This window comes from Lissotriton vulgaris, unplaced genomic scaffold, assembly GCF_964263255.1.
Source record: "Lissotriton vulgaris unplaced genomic scaffold, aLisVul1.2 SCAFFOLD_1007, whole genome shotgun sequence".
Taxonomy (NCBI): Eukaryota; Metazoa; Chordata; class Amphibia; order Caudata; family Salamandridae; genus Lissotriton; species Lissotriton vulgaris.
The window spans coordinates 666367-681859 of NW_028253487.1; the positions used below are offsets into that span (position 1 = coordinate 666367).

Below are 15493 nucleotides of genomic sequence, written 5' to 3' on the forward strand. Positions count from 1 at the left end.
GTGGCCTCAGAAACACCTCTTAGCAATCCCACTGTGTGGGATGTACTGAAGGTAACAGGAGGAGTAGTGAGCCCCCAATGTCAACCTTGGGGGCCAACTATCCCTTTTATTACCACCAGTAAGTCCCACACAGAAGGAATGCTAACTTCTTATATCAGGCCTCTCCCCCACCCTTCACCACTGTGCAAATGTGCCCCCTAGCAGGTTGTAAGTTGGGGGATTAAGTCCCCTTGAATCCTGAGGGTCCCTGGGGGACAACTAGCCCACCAGGAACCTCCAGTAAGCGCCACAGGGCTGAGTTACAGAGAGGTGGTCCGAGGCCATGCCCCCTTTACACCTGTCTGCAACGCAACTCAGTGGTGCTTACTGGAGGTAGTGTTGGCAGCCATCTTGGGACTCGGCTTCACCGAATCCCCCAAAAAATTAACAGAATGAAAAGTGGGCATTGTAGGAATAACCTGACCCCCAAGCCATGGGTTTTGGGGTCCCCGCCACAGCATAAAAACCTTTTTAAAAACCTGCAAAATCTGCAGCAATTTCCCACACTAGCTTTACAATAACCCTCAGGTGCGCCTGGTCCCGGGGGCATATGATGAATATAGGTTGGGGGGCGAACAGGGCCCCCCTCCTTGGGTTTAATAAAACCCCAGGGACCACCACCTCCCGGGGCACTTTTAATTATGAATGTGTGGGAACCCACTGGGCCTGCCTGCCTGTAGTCCTGGGGACCACCACCACCTCCCTGGGGGTAATTGCAGTTATTTGATGGGGCCTCGTAGAACCCCCTGCACAGAGGAATAAAAAAACGCTCCAGGCCACAGGGGATGGGGTCCCGGGGCCCAAAATAGTCCAGGGAAGGTGGGCCACGTGGTCCCCCTTCACAAAACATCAAAAAAAAAATTTAAAGGCAACTTGCCCCATTCTCTACCACCTCCTGGCCCGCAGCTGGGTGGGGGATGAAGTCCTCTTGGCTGCTGAGGGTTCTTAGGGGGCAACAAGGACTCCTTTTACCTCCAGTAAGCTTCGCACAGTGGGATTGCGCAGAGTTGGTCGGAGACCACGCCCTCTTTCTCCACCACTCTGCAAACGTGCTTCTTTGTGCACCCACTGGTCAGGGAATGAAGTCCCTTTGTCTCCTAAGAGCCTCAGGACTAAAGTGTACTTCATCCCCCAAGCGTCAGTGTGCCAAGAGGTGCATTTGCAGAGTAGTGGAGAAAGGGGGCGTTGTCTCTTACCACCTCTCAGCAATCCAGCTGTGTGGGTCTTACTGGAGGTAAAAGAAGGGGTGGGTGACCCCCAAGGACCCTAAAGAACCAAGGGTATTTTAACCACCAACTAGTGCATAAGGAGGTGTATTTTCAGAATAGTGGAGAAAGGGGGCATGACCACCAAATGCCTTTCAGCAATCCCACTGTGTGGGACCTGCTGGAGGTAAAAGGAGGGGTAGTTGGCCCCCAAGGACCCTCAATAGCCAAGGGGACTTCATCCCTCTACTAGTAGTACACCAGGTGGCGCGTTTGTCGAATGGTGGTAAAAAGAGGCGTGGCCTCCTACCAGGTCTCAGCAAATCCTGCTGTGTGGAACTTACTGCAGGTAAAAGAAGGCGTAGTTGGCAACCAAGGACGTCTTTGGAGGACAATTACTTCTCCTGTTATCTCCAATGACTCCTGCACAGCGGAATTGCTAAGAGGTATTCAGAGGCCATGCCCCCTTTCTCCACCACTCTGCAAACGCGTGCTCATGGTGCACTACTGGTTGGGGGATGAAGTCCACTTTACTCCTGAGTGGCCTTCGGGTCAAGAAGCCCTCCTGGTACCTCCTGTAAGTCCTACAGAGCGGGTTTCCTGATAGCTGGCAGAGGCGCAGACCCCTTTCTCCATCACTCTGCAAGAGCGCATACAAGTTAAAAAAAAATAGAAATTCACTGAAAAAACAAAGGTTACAGGGACCTTGTAGCTGGGAAATGGATTTAAAAAATCTTAAAAACTCACTGAAAAAAACAACGGTTACAGCGACAATATAGTTAGGCTGACATTTCACTCATACAAACTAGAGAAATTCAGCAGTTTTTGTTAGCGGAGCTAACTTTAACTCTAGCCCCTGCTGTGCACTGCTTATGACCTCACATATTACATCACTTGTGACATGGTTAATTACATCACTCATGACATCTCAAATGACATCACTGATGACATCATCCACCGAATCTGTGACACTGTCACTCATACCCCAATATAAACTTCCATATACCCACTCCAACTTCCACACTATCATTCTCAAAACCATTGACACCCATACCAGTACTTACACACTCACTTATTGATTTATAGGTCTACACACACATCCATCCAGTCACCCATACAGCTGCTCATAATCCAACTCACTCACTAATACAGCCACTGATATATCTACCCTTATACCCACTCACACACTGTCAGCCACACATAGAGCTACTCACACACCTACTCACTCACCCAGTCAATCACAGAGCCACCTACTCACCTATACAGTTATACACACACCCACTCACTTATTCATTATACAGATACTAACACATGCTCACTCGCCTATAGTCACTGACACAAGCACACACTCACCAATACACCCACTCTCACAATCCCTTACTCACACATACAGTCACTCATATACTCCAGCACTCATCTATACTGTCTTTCACATATCCAGTTACTCACCCATATACCACTGATACATGTTCTCAGTCACGGGCACATATATAGAAAAAGAGTTCTCCCAAGTACTTTAAGGCCCAGAGGAGGGAGATAGACCAAACAAAAGAGAAGACAGTACCTCTGTGCGGGCCTATATTTCTTTTAACACGGAATATATCCAGACATTTTTTAGAAAGATGCCAACGAGAAACTGTAAATTATTATTCAAACATGGTATATTTATTTAACTTGTTTTTTCATTTTCAACATTTTTCAACATTTATGGACATTTGTGCAAAGGTACATTACAATATCATTATGCGAAAACGACTTTTTACATACACATTTTAGAAAAGGTCATTCTATCATTCAAAAAGACGCCCTCTAATAACAGTTAATCCTAGTGATCATGCAGCACAAACTCATACATCAGTCATACTATTTCTGAAGAGTAAAAGATACAGATCTAACAAACTAAGCACATAGACATATAAATACAGGACATTGGACTAACACAAATGCTGGCTCAGAGGTATATTTAGTGTGGAACGCATGGGAACCTAGATGGTATGGTTCTACTGGTAATGGTGGAATTAACCAGATCGTATCCTGGACAGTAGATGGTAGGCCGACGTACGTTTCGGTGAGTGTCACCTTCCTCAGGGCCAAAGACAGCAGACAGACAGTTATCTAATATATTATAGTTAAAATATGAGGGCTTGGTACAAAATTCTGAAAAACAGTACAAAATTTTTTTCTATGATGAAAAGGATCTGAACGTATCACCGAAGAGAGACTTGTTGGTTTTTATAGGCATTAGCTCAGTGTCCAAAACGAGCTCATGTTAGTTGTCTTTAGAGAATGAGCCACTTGGGGGACTTCTGTGTAATGATTATATCTGAAGGTTTGATTTCCTTACAGCAAAGGGGGGTCTCCCAGGAGTGTAGCTCTACGTTAGGGATGGTTGTGATGTAAATAGCTGCAGCCTCGTTTACTCGAGTGCTGATTAAGTATCCGGGGGTTCTGGTCAGGCAGGAATTTCTGACCAGAACCCCCGGATACGTAATCAGCACTCGAGTAAACGAGGCTGCAGCTATTTACATCACAACCATCCCTAACGTAGAGCTAAACTCCTGGGAGACCCCCCTTTGCTGTAAGGAAATCAAACCTTCAGATATAATCATTACACAGAAGTCCCCCAAGTGGCTCATTCTCTAAAGACAACTAACATGAGCTCGTTTTGGACACTGAGCTAATGCCTATAAAAACCAACAAGTCTCTCTTCGGTGATACGTTCAGATCCTTTTCATCATAGAAAAAAATTTTGTACTGTTTTTCAGAATTTTGTACCAAGCCCTCATATTTTAACTATAATATATTAGATAACTGTCTGTCTGCTGTCTTTGGCCCTGAGGAAGGTGACACTCACCGAAACGTACGTCGGCCTACCATCTACTGTCCAGGATACGATCTGGTTAATTCCACCATTACCAGTAGAACCATACCATCTAGGTTCCCATGCGTTCCACACTAAATATACCTCTGAGCCAGCATTTGTGTTAGTCCAATGTCCTGTATTTATATGTCTATGTGCTTAGTTTGTTAGATCTGTATCTTTTACTCTTCAGAAATAGTATGACTGATGTATGAGTTTGTGCTGCATGATCACTAGGATTAACTGTTATTAGAGGGCGTCTTTTTGAATGATAGAATGACCTTTTCTAAAATGTGTATGTAAAAAGTCGTTTTTGCATAATGATATTGTAATGTACCTTTGCACAAATGTCCATAAATGTTGAAAAATGTTGAAAATGAAAAAACAAGTTAAATAAATATACCATGTTTGAATAATAATTTACAGTTTCTCGTTGGCATCTTTCTAAAAAATGTCTGGATATATTCTGTGTTAAAAGAAATATAGGCCCGCACAGAGGTACTGTCTTCTCTTTTGCTCAGTCACGGGCACAACCATACACACTCACTCACCCATACAGCCCCAGACAAATGCACTCACTAACACTTACAGCCACTGACTCTCCCACTGGCTCATCCATACAAGCAGTCACATACATCCTCACCCACACACTCAGGCAGGTACTCGGACAACCAATCACTCAGCCATACAGCATCTCAGGTACCCACTCACACACCCATTCAGCAATTTACACACCAACTAACATATTCATACAGACGTTCAAACAACCAGTTACTCACCCATGTATTCACTGAAACACCTAATCACTCACTTATATAGTCAGTCACGCAACCACTAAATCATTCATACAGGCATTCATACACTCACTGATTCACCACTATACCTTGGTATATGTATTTGCCATTCATAAACTGTTTAATAACAGTCATAATTACTGGATGATGTCATCAGTGATGTCATTTGAGATATCATCAGTGATGTCACTGACCATGTCATGAGTGCTGTAACATGTGAGGTCATAAGCAGTGCACTGCAGGGGCGTGGGTTATAGTTAGGTCCGCTACCAATAACTGCTGAATTTCTCTGGTTATGTATAAGTGAAATGTCAGCCTAACTATAACTTCTCTATAAACTTTCGTTTTTTTCAGTGAATAGATAGATAGATAGATAGATAGATAGATAGATAGATAGATAGATAGATAGATAGATAGATAGATAGATAGATAGATAGATACTTGTATTTACTCCAGGGAGTAAAGTGATGAACATTAAACAGCTATGGTTTACATTACACACATTTATTATCATGGCACAGCCGGTCCCCATCTAATGTCCTAGACACAATCACATATCCGCCCTCTACATTAATCAGTGCCTCATTTAATTCAATAGTTTTCCCAGCCATGAGCCCCCTTAGTGTAGGAGGGAATGTTTGTACAAAATAACTATCCCCTATATCCCTTGTTCAGTCTTGCCTACTACACTCTATATAGGAGTTCCTCTTGTATGAAGGCAACATGGACATCATGCCTCTTCCGATAGAGCAGCACCTTACGTATCCCAACCGGTCCTTCCATATCCCTAACATTGAACAACAAGAATCTTGTTGTTGAAAGGGTGGTTAATCTGAATGCACAACTGCATTAGCAGTTAGAGCAGGACATCCTCAACACACTAGGCTCTAACATCATCGGGCTATTCATTCCAGTCATTCAGTTGTAAGCCTAAGCCAATCCAGCAGTGACCTTAGAAGTCCAGGGTATAGGATACCTGGGTATAGGTGGCCTGATAAATAGATGATATCTGAGATCATCGTAAGACCTGAAAGTCCACATTGACATGATCACGAACAACCAAATAAACCACACACCCAGAAGAATAAAACCCTACTACCAGCCAGGAACCAAACTTTCCCAAACCAAACCAAAGGGCTAATATAAACAATGAACCAAAAAGCAACAAACAGAAGAACAAGTGGTTCAACAAATAACTACATATATAGAGAAGCAGCGGCAAAGTGCTCTTGTAATGCTGGATCAGTACAGCTACCAGTAGGGAGACAACCTTTTTAAGCCGGGGACACAAAAGAATGAAGAGTCTATTACCTAAAAACTGAAACGCACCTAATGTGTATTTTGATTACTTGGCCCGTTTTTAACAAGGACGAAGCACACCTTTTTAGGTCGCGCATTCGAGACCTCTTGTATATACTTTAGTATATACTTATATATATACTTATATGTGGGCTTAGAGTCCATTCACTGCTTTCATTTGTTGGTTTCAGTGTCCTTTAAAAATACTTGCTTGCTAGTGGTAAATCCTATCTCTTGTCCCTCCTTTTGTGTTTAGTTTCCTCCCACAGGAGTAGGGACCAACTACACTATAGTTACGCTCATTTGGGGGACTATTTCATTTCTTTGTTTCTTGGTCTCACATCCCTCACCCCTCCTAGCACCTCTTCCACCTACTCCCATGTGCTACCTGCCCACCCCTGTCCTCCAACGTCTCCCACCTCCTCCCATGTGCTACCTGCCCACCCCTGTTCTGCAACGTCTCCCACCTCCTCCCATGTGCTACATGCCCACCCCCACCTACCCCTGCGTGGCTGTGTGTTTATTCCATAAAATCCATATTGACCTCCCCCCGTTGTCCTGGTCTCCCTGCGACTCCTCCTCTTTTCATCAGTTACAGAAATAAAATACTGTTCGCTGAATTCCGGGACATGTAGTCCTTTTTTCCTTTAAACTGCACTAAGTGCACGAATAGTACTACATATCCATTCCTGCCAGGGATTTCTCACCGCGCCATGATTTCCCCCCCATTACAGCGCGTGCCGGTGCGTTCAGTGAGCCCTGGTGTTGTTGTTCATGCCTTGGGGCCGCAGCAGGGGATCACAAAGGAGGCGGATGGGCTTAGGACACAACAGCAGGCAGGCTGAAGTAAACCACTCCCGCAGCCAGCCGAGCGCAATTTACAAATCAGTCAGACACACCAAGATGACCTCAATTCCACCCTGCCCGACTCCGTGCGTTTCATAAAACTTGGAGGGGATGTTTCACTGCTAGGACCTGCGTCACTTTACGTAAGACATTGCGGGGCTTATTTACAAGCCCCTTGCGTCACCCATACGTCACTTTTCCCGTGGCGCACGCAAGTGGCTTGTAAATACGCCCCTGCATTTATAAATGCTTGCTTAATTTTAATTGCCGCCTCTAAATAAAAGCTGTCTGAAACATATTCCGCGGGGGCAAGGCGCTCTCTCCTCGCTGTCGGGCAGAGGTGAGTGTATTTTCTCCGGGTTGTGGACACATGTGTCATGGGCTGGGCTTGCTTGGCACATGTCCCAGAGCTATTGCCGCTGCCTTCAGGGCGGCTACTCGTTGGCAAGGCTCAACTTACTTTCTCTTTAATGACATCACTTGGGTCCCCTTTCTCAGCAGACCCGGAATACCGCGCCGTTAGTTAGGCACAGAAGTGCAGATACCACAGGCATTGGTAATTCCTGTACGTGGAAGTTCCGTGGCATTCTGAGTGGCACCCAAGGGAGTCCCACACAACAGGGGAATTACCTTAATCAGTGTTACTACTGCTGATTACTGCTGTAGTTCCCATTTCCAGCTGGTTACTCGCTGGCAAAGGTTCTAGCACTTTAGTTTTCTAGGGCTTACCAGGACTTTGGCATTCCCCTGGGAAATCCACTGCACTCAGAATAGAGTTTTAGTAGATGGTGTTTCTTGAATGCTCATGCCTGTCGTCGGTTTCATATAATGCGTTTACATTTATGGATATACCAAAATGGAGTCCTAAAAGTCTATTTATAAAGGAATGTCCAAGCTGAATAAACAGACCAGGTCGCAAGAGCTCAAAATTGTAGCTCTGGGGATTCACTCAGAAATGAAAGACAGTGAGAAAGAGTGAGAAAAACACTCATAGTAATAGATGCAGGACGAAGGACCAGAAAAGAACTCTGTAACTGGTTAGTGGTGTTCCATCATTACACATATCGTGTCCAGTGTCATCACCTGGGCCACTAACATACTATACTTTGCCTGCCCTTTAACCATGAGGACAAAAGGCCATTAGAGTAGTGACACATTTTAACTACTCTTGATTAACTATCTTGCACTGTTTTTTAGATAGGAAGACATCTGTGAGACAATTGTTCTGGATCAAATAGCACTGTCTCTGATGCCTATTCTTTTTGAATCACTTTTTAGGTTTTGCCTGGGGCACGGAGCGTTAGCTCCGCCCCCAGGAGAAATCTCTAGTCTTCAGTATGGGGTGCCTTGAATACGCCCTCTGTTCCATTGGCTAGCTCCATAAATGGAGGCTAGCCATTGGAACAGAGATCTGTCCGTCAAGGCCGGACCAGATTCGGGGGCGTTCCCGAGATTTTTTCCATGGGCGTGGTTTCACTCTCCGTTGAGCGCTTGACCGAGCGGCGCGGGTGCCACTCATTTGCCGGCTTTATTTTTCGTGTGGTTGCGTGTGCCGACTCCGTTTGGGTATTTTATTTAATTTAATCGAGGGAGCCCACCCCTCTTCAGTCCCGCACCACCGCCTCAGCCCCAGGTCAGAGGAGACGCCGAAGGAGCAACCGCTGACGTCACCCGGGAGCCGCGCTGCCATTGGTTTAGGCAGCGGGAGGCTCGCCGGGCGACCTGCGCGGTGATTGGCTGCTGGGAGGATCGGGCGGAGGCGGGGGCCTGCCGTTTGAAGCGAGCTCGCGTGCGGCGTGGACAGCTTGGCACGTCGTGAGGCGAGGCCCCGCCGGTGGATTACCAGCGTTGTAGGTGACGGAAGAGATAACTGCGCGTGGTGACGGCCGCAGGACAGGGATCTGTAGCGGCATTAAATCCCTGGAACGGCCCGCTCTACTACATTGAGGAGCCGCTGGCGGGCCGCGCGGCGGCTCCCGCAAGCCGGAGGCTCTGAGCAGCACATTTCCATATTTGAGGACACTCACACGTTATATGCGGTGAGTGGGGACGCTTGTGGTGGCCTGGACATCCTGCCTCATACCTACTCACTCTATTGGAGCGCGCCGCTGAGTTTACCCTCCCTCTCCCCCCCCCCCCCCTGCCGCATGTATCTGAAGGAGCTCTGAGGTACCGGAGATGGGACGGTGATGAATTTTGTTCCTTTCCCACCCCCCCCTCCTCCCGCTGTCCATGCGCCGTTCCACCCACCTCTGCCTGAACCACGTAGCCTCCACGCTTACCTGGTCCCCGAGAGAAACAGCCTACAGCCCGCGTCCTCCAGCCGCTCCCGCACAGCGCAGCTCATGGAGGAGGATGAGGTGATCCTGCGCCGCCTGTGCAGCCCCCGGGAGTGCGGGTCGCCTTTGCGAGCTCTGCTCTCCCGCACGGCCCAGCGCGGGGGCCGGTTGGACTTTTCGCAGCGCGCGGGCCTGTCTCCGAGACTGCGGGACGGAGCACAGGCTGCTGTGTGTGCAGCTGCTGGGTGCCCTGTGTGAGGGGGGCGAGTCCGACCTCGAACCCCTGCGTCTTGCTGTTCTGCCCGAGCTTCTGCGGGCTCTGCCAGAGGAGAACGAGGCGCTGCAGCGGGAGTCCATGCACGCGCTGCAAGTGTGCCTTAAACAGAGCCTGCGACCACAGGACTTACTACGAGCACTGGTGGAGCACAGTCTGGAAAGCCCCGAGCCCAGTGTCCGCACCTCAGTCGCCCTGCACCTTCTGAGCCTTCTGCTTCCTCGCCCGCTTAAGGGGTAGGTTATGAAGAAAGCACAGAGGTCACTTGCCAGGTGAAGTTTGGTGGAACGATCTTAGCCTTTCAACTCCCAGGTCAGAGGCACGGGCAGGATGAGATGCAAGATTCACCCCACTCCCCTCCCCCAGACAGGGTGCAGTGAAACCGCAGCTGACAGACATTTGATAGCTTCATCTCATAAATGAAGATGAGGTGCAGATGACAGACATTGGCAGAACGAGGTGCAAGCTTCATCTCACAGGTGAAAGGAAATGGCATGATGGGGTGTAACCGCCATCTCACGGGTGAAGACCAGGTACTTGGCGGAAATGTTTTTGAGAAAAGTACAAAAGAGGTAAACGTGAACACTGGAGTGTCTGGGCTCAGAGAGGAGTGAAAGCACGACCGGGCACCTCTCGCTGCCCACGGAAGCTTGTCTTGTTCAGTGGTCTTGCCTGCAGGCTACCCGCAGGGCACACCAGCAGAAAGTCTGAGTTCATTGTGTCTGTCGCCCCCCTCCTCCCAGCTGCGAATACTTTATTGCAGCTTTTTCCTTTCCCTCATTCCCCGTGGGGACTCCCTGTCCACTCCTTGATTAGTAGGGGCCCCTCTCCGCCCACTACAGCCTGTTTTCTCAGACGTCCTCTCATTTGGCGTGCTTGTTTTCCCAAGCAGCCCCCCTGGTGGTCCCAGCTCTGGGGGGGTTGGAAAGCAGCCCCTCGCGGGTCAGCCCCGGTGCATGTTGGTATGTGTGTGTTTTCCTCGGGAGGGGTGGGGGCAGCGTCATCTCTGCGGAGAAAGGGGGCGCCTGTGCTCTGGTGAGTCTGCTCTCACTTTGTCCTTTCCTAACCCCGCCCCCTCCGCCACGCTCTCCCTCCCGAGTGTCACTTTTGTTTGTGAAAGGCCCCCAAGTGCGCGTCCATTCACACATCCCCCGGCCCTTGGTGTTTGGGCTGTAGAGAGAGCTCCGATGCTGAGCTACAGGTCCGAGCACTCGGGGGCAGGCGGGGGCAGGGAGAAGCAGGGCATGAGGAGCGAGGGCACAAACAGGGCAGGGCACGAGGAGCCAGGGCAGGAACAGGGCAGAGGTAAATGACAGGCGAATGGAAGGGCACACGGGTTAGAAAGTGATTAAAGGTAGCGGACAGGCGTCAGAGAGGGGCAGAAAGAGGAAAGGGCAGAGGTGCAGGACAGGTAGTGAGCAGGAGGGGGACAAAGTGGCAACAGGAGCAGGGTGGAGAGTTTTAAAGTAGGGGTGATGTCGTATTAGCAGAGTTAAGACCTCCGTCTGGCACTCTACCACCGTCTCGACACTCTACCACCGCCCGCACTCTACAACCGTCTCTACTCTCGACCTCCGTACCGCACTCTACAACCGTCTCTACTCTCTACCATCTTTCCGCACTCTACCACCGTCCCTACACTCTACCACCGTCCCTACACTCTACCACCGTCCCTACACTCTACCACCGTCCATACACTCTGTTTCTATTCCTAAACACAACCCCTGTCCAGGCTTTACCCCTGTTCTCTCACTCCAGTTTCCTCTACACAACCCCCTGTTCTACCAGAGCGCTTCCTGCCAGGGCACATCTCCGGGGCTGCTGCCTCACCCCCTCCCAACCCCACGTATGGATATCTACCCCACGAGAGTCAGTGCAAGGTACCTCTGCCTGCCTGTATAAAATGTGTCCATATGACGCCTGCTTGAAATGGGACTGCGGTGCATGTGTAACACGGGCACCTGCTCCGCGAGGGTCAGGTCTGTGCACTTGCCGTCCCGGTAAAATGCATTTTTAACCTACCCTCGTGAATTGCACACCTGTTCTGCTTGTTTGGCACGCACACACCAGCCGTGCTTGTGTGAAATGTACCTCAGTCCTGTATGTGTGATGTGCCATTCTGTCCGTGTGAAGTGCACCTCTTCCCTGCCTCTGTAAAGTGCACCTCTGCCTGTCTGTGATGTGCACCTCTGCCTGTCTGTGATGTGCACCTCTGACCTGCCTGTGATCTGCACATCATCCCTGCATGTGTGAAGTTCACCTTTTCCCTGTTTGACGTGCATCTCTGCCCTGTCTGTGTAAAGTTTACCTCATCCCTGCATGTGTGAAGTGTCCCTCTGCCCTGTCTATATGGAATGTATCTGTGTGAAGTGCACCTTTATCCTGTCTGTGAAGAGCACCCCTGCCCTGTCTGTGTACCTCAGCACTATCTGTATGAAATGTGCCTCAGTGCTGCCTGTGTGAAGTGCATCTATGTCCTCTCTGTTAAATGTACCTCAGCCCTGCCTATGTGAATTTTTTTAAACATTTGTCTGTGAAATGTACCCCTGCCTTACCTGTCTGAAGTGCACCTCTGCCCTGACTGTGTGAAGTTCACTTCTGCCGTGCGCCCTTGCACTGCGATGTTGGAGAGATCACCTCAGGATCTCCGTTCATTGCGATTTCTCTTGGTTTTGATTCAGGTGACCTCCGCAGTCCATTGTCTTGAACGTATAGAGGTGTAAAACAACCACAAATAGCTGCCAAGTTTTTCATTTGCTTAGTGTGACATAGCTGTGCCTACAGAGAGCTGTGTGGCTATGTGTGTGTGTGGCTCTGTGTATGGCTGTGTGTGTATGTGTGTGGCTCTGTGTGTGGCTGTGTGTGTATGTGTGTGTGTGTGTGGCTCTATGTGTGTGTGTGGCTCTGTGTGTGTGGCTCTGTGTGTGTGTGTGCAAATGCAATAGGTCTCGCATTTGCGGGAGATTAAGCTATTGGCATTGTAAATAACAATGCCATTTATTTATCTGTTTTCAAAACCAACACATAAATAAAAAGTTTGTCATTTACAATGCCAATAGCTTTAACTTTTACAAAGGCGAAACCGTTGCATTGCAAATGCTTGTTTCTCTTTGTACTGCACTATTTTTACCGTCTCTTGCTATTCCTTAGACAAGTAACTCTATAAAGAGGGTACAACTATACAACTTGCCATTTGTCCTCATGGTTAAAGGGCAGGCAAAGTATAGTATGTTAGTGGCCCAGGTGATGACACTGGACACGATATGTGTAATGATGGGACACCACTAACCAGTTACAGAGTTATTTTCTGGTCGTTCCTCCTGCATCTCTTACTATGAGTGTTTTTCTCACTCTTTCTCACTGTCTTTCATTTCTGAGTGAATCGCCAGAGCTACAGTTTTGAGCTCTTGCGACCTGGTCTGTTCATTCAGCTTGGACATTCCTTTATAAATAGACTTTTAGGACTCCATTTTGGTATAGTGATTAATGAGAAAGGGGGATTGAGTCCATAAGTCTTTAAACTTTCCCTCAAGGCCCTATCCCTACTCTTGTGTGTTCTACATTTATGGATACCCACACGGCAATCATAGCAGTGGAGTGCAAGTGGAACTACCGTGGTCCTCGAATCCACGGTGTGGATGTTAAACCCTTTTTAGGTTTCGCTGGGGGGCGGAGCCGTTAGGCTCCTCCTCCAGAGAAATCTATTGAGTACAGTAAGGCACTCTGGAACACGCCCCCCGTCCCATTGGCTAGCTCCATAAATGGAGCCTAGCCATTGGACGAGGGGCCTGTCCATCAATGCCGGACCAGACACGGGGGCGTTCCCGAGATTCTTTGGCTTTTGCCGACGTCACGCGACGCCGGGAACGCCCCCGAGTCTGTTCCGGCATTGCCGGCACCTCCCTTGCTGCTCGGGTCTCCTTATTTGTTCCTAGCTGCCCCTCTCCCGCCTCCCTCGTCCTCTCCCGCCCCCCTCCCGCCGTTCGTGTACTCTCCCGCCTCCCTCGTCCTCTCCCGCCCCCCTCCCGCCGTTCGTGTACTCTCCCGCCCCCCTCGTTCTCTCCCGCGCTTGTTCCTGGTGCCCGTCTTCTGCTCCGGCCGGCCGTCGTCAGCTCTCTCCTCCCCCTTTCCCGCCCCCTCCCGCTTCTCTCTGATGCCCGCCTTCTGCCCCGGCCGGCCGTCGTCAGCTCTCTCCTCCCCCTTTCCCGCCCCCTCCCGCTTCTTTCCTGGAGGCTGAGCCTGGACACAGCTCCATGGAGGCGGGCGGGACACAGCGGCTCTGTCTGGACCTCTCCCGGGCCGCTCCAGGCCCCCCCAGGCTACAAACACCGCTTGGCTCTGCAGGCATGGACCGCCACCACCGCACCTCCCCTGCCCCCGTCCGTGCCGACTGGCACTACCAGTTCAGAGTCATTCTGCTGGGGGACGCCACGGCGGGGAAGACGTCGCTGGTGCAGCGCTACACCGAGAAGTCCTTCCTGGAGCAGGCGGTGTGCACCCTGGGCGTGGAGTTCCACGTGAAGATGCTGACGCTGGCGCCCGGTGTGCGGGTCAAGCTGCAGATGTGGGACACTGCGGGGCAGGAGCGCTTCAGATGCATTACACGGTCTTTCTATCGTAATGCTGTTGGTGCTCTCCTGGTCTTTGATCGGAGTAATCGGTCCACCTTCCTTTCCTTGGACGACTGGTATATGGAGGCCATGAATGTGCTTTCCGAACGGGCTGTCTTTGTGCTGGTGGGACAGAAAAGCGACCGGGATTCTGGCTATCTTGTGCCTAGTGAGGAGGCTGCAGCCTGGGCTGCTCATCTGGGCATGACCTACATCGAAACATCAGCCAAGAGCAACTTAAACGTAGACCACCTATTCCACACCCTTGCAACCAAAATCTATGATGCGGTCACCCATGGGGCTGTAGACCGAGGTATGGTTGTCCCTTCTGAAGGCTGGGATGGAGTGAAGGTGGTTTTTAGGGTTCATAACTTCACTCCCAAGAAAGAAAAGACTGCAAGCCAGTGCCAGTGCTGAGTGGGACAATGCTGGGACACTTCTATTGAAGGCTATTAGGAAAGAAGTGCAGTTCATCACATGTTGCTAGCACCGGACGCTTGGTGAAGAAGTGTAGTGCCAAGAGGGAAAGTTGAAGAGTTGGCAATGAACATTGATAGCAATAACTGTAATCAAGGTGGCGAGGACCACCTCCAGCTGTATAAATAAGAGGGGTAAGCCTGTGCAGTCGGGATGATGTTTACACTACAGCATTTTTTATAAACTGTTCTTAATATTTATTTTATAATTTTATGTATCCACAATCCATGTACTTTAGTATAAGTGGGAGGGAGAACCTTCCACCGAAGTGCCGCCTGCTGGGCCATCTCAATTAAAGGGGTTTCCTCTTTGTGCTGCTAGGATGAGAACCAGGAAGGATGGTGGGAGTGAGGCCCCAGTGGGGTGTTTAGCTGAAGACACTGCTAGTGTGATGGTCTGAGTGAATGTCCCAGTAGTGTCATATCTAGTGCTCTTGGGAACAGGACACTGGTGGGTGCTAATGATGCCTCCCCACTGGCATAGAATGGGGTTCTTGGCAGAGTGCTCAGTGCTGGGGTGACTTGCTCAAGAGGTTGTCTGTCTGGGACTCGACTGGGTTGCAATAGCAAGATATTTGGTGCAGGCCCTGAGGGATGGCTTGTGCTGTGATTTGGCAGGTGAGCTTTCATTTAAAGCCTGTACTGCCTATCGTGGGTGTGTGAATAAAAATGTTGCATTGTTTTGAGAAAAAGTAAGAGGGTACAACATATGTATGTGTGTGTGTGGGTTGATGCGCATGCACCAAAGGCCAATTGTCTGTGTAGCATTGGTTTAAAGTAAAGCTTCAAACTAGTGCAACCCAAGGGTTTG

The 15493-nt window shown here is 49.4% G+C and overlaps 1 pseudogene; it reads left to right on the forward strand.

Annotated features, from left to right (window-relative positions):
• The first annotated feature begins 13921 nt into the window (after positions 1-13921).
• Positions 13922-15084, forward strand: LOC147660953 (ras-related protein Rab-39B pseudogene; annotated as a pseudogene).
• The last annotated feature ends 409 nt before the right edge of the window (positions 15085-15493 follow it).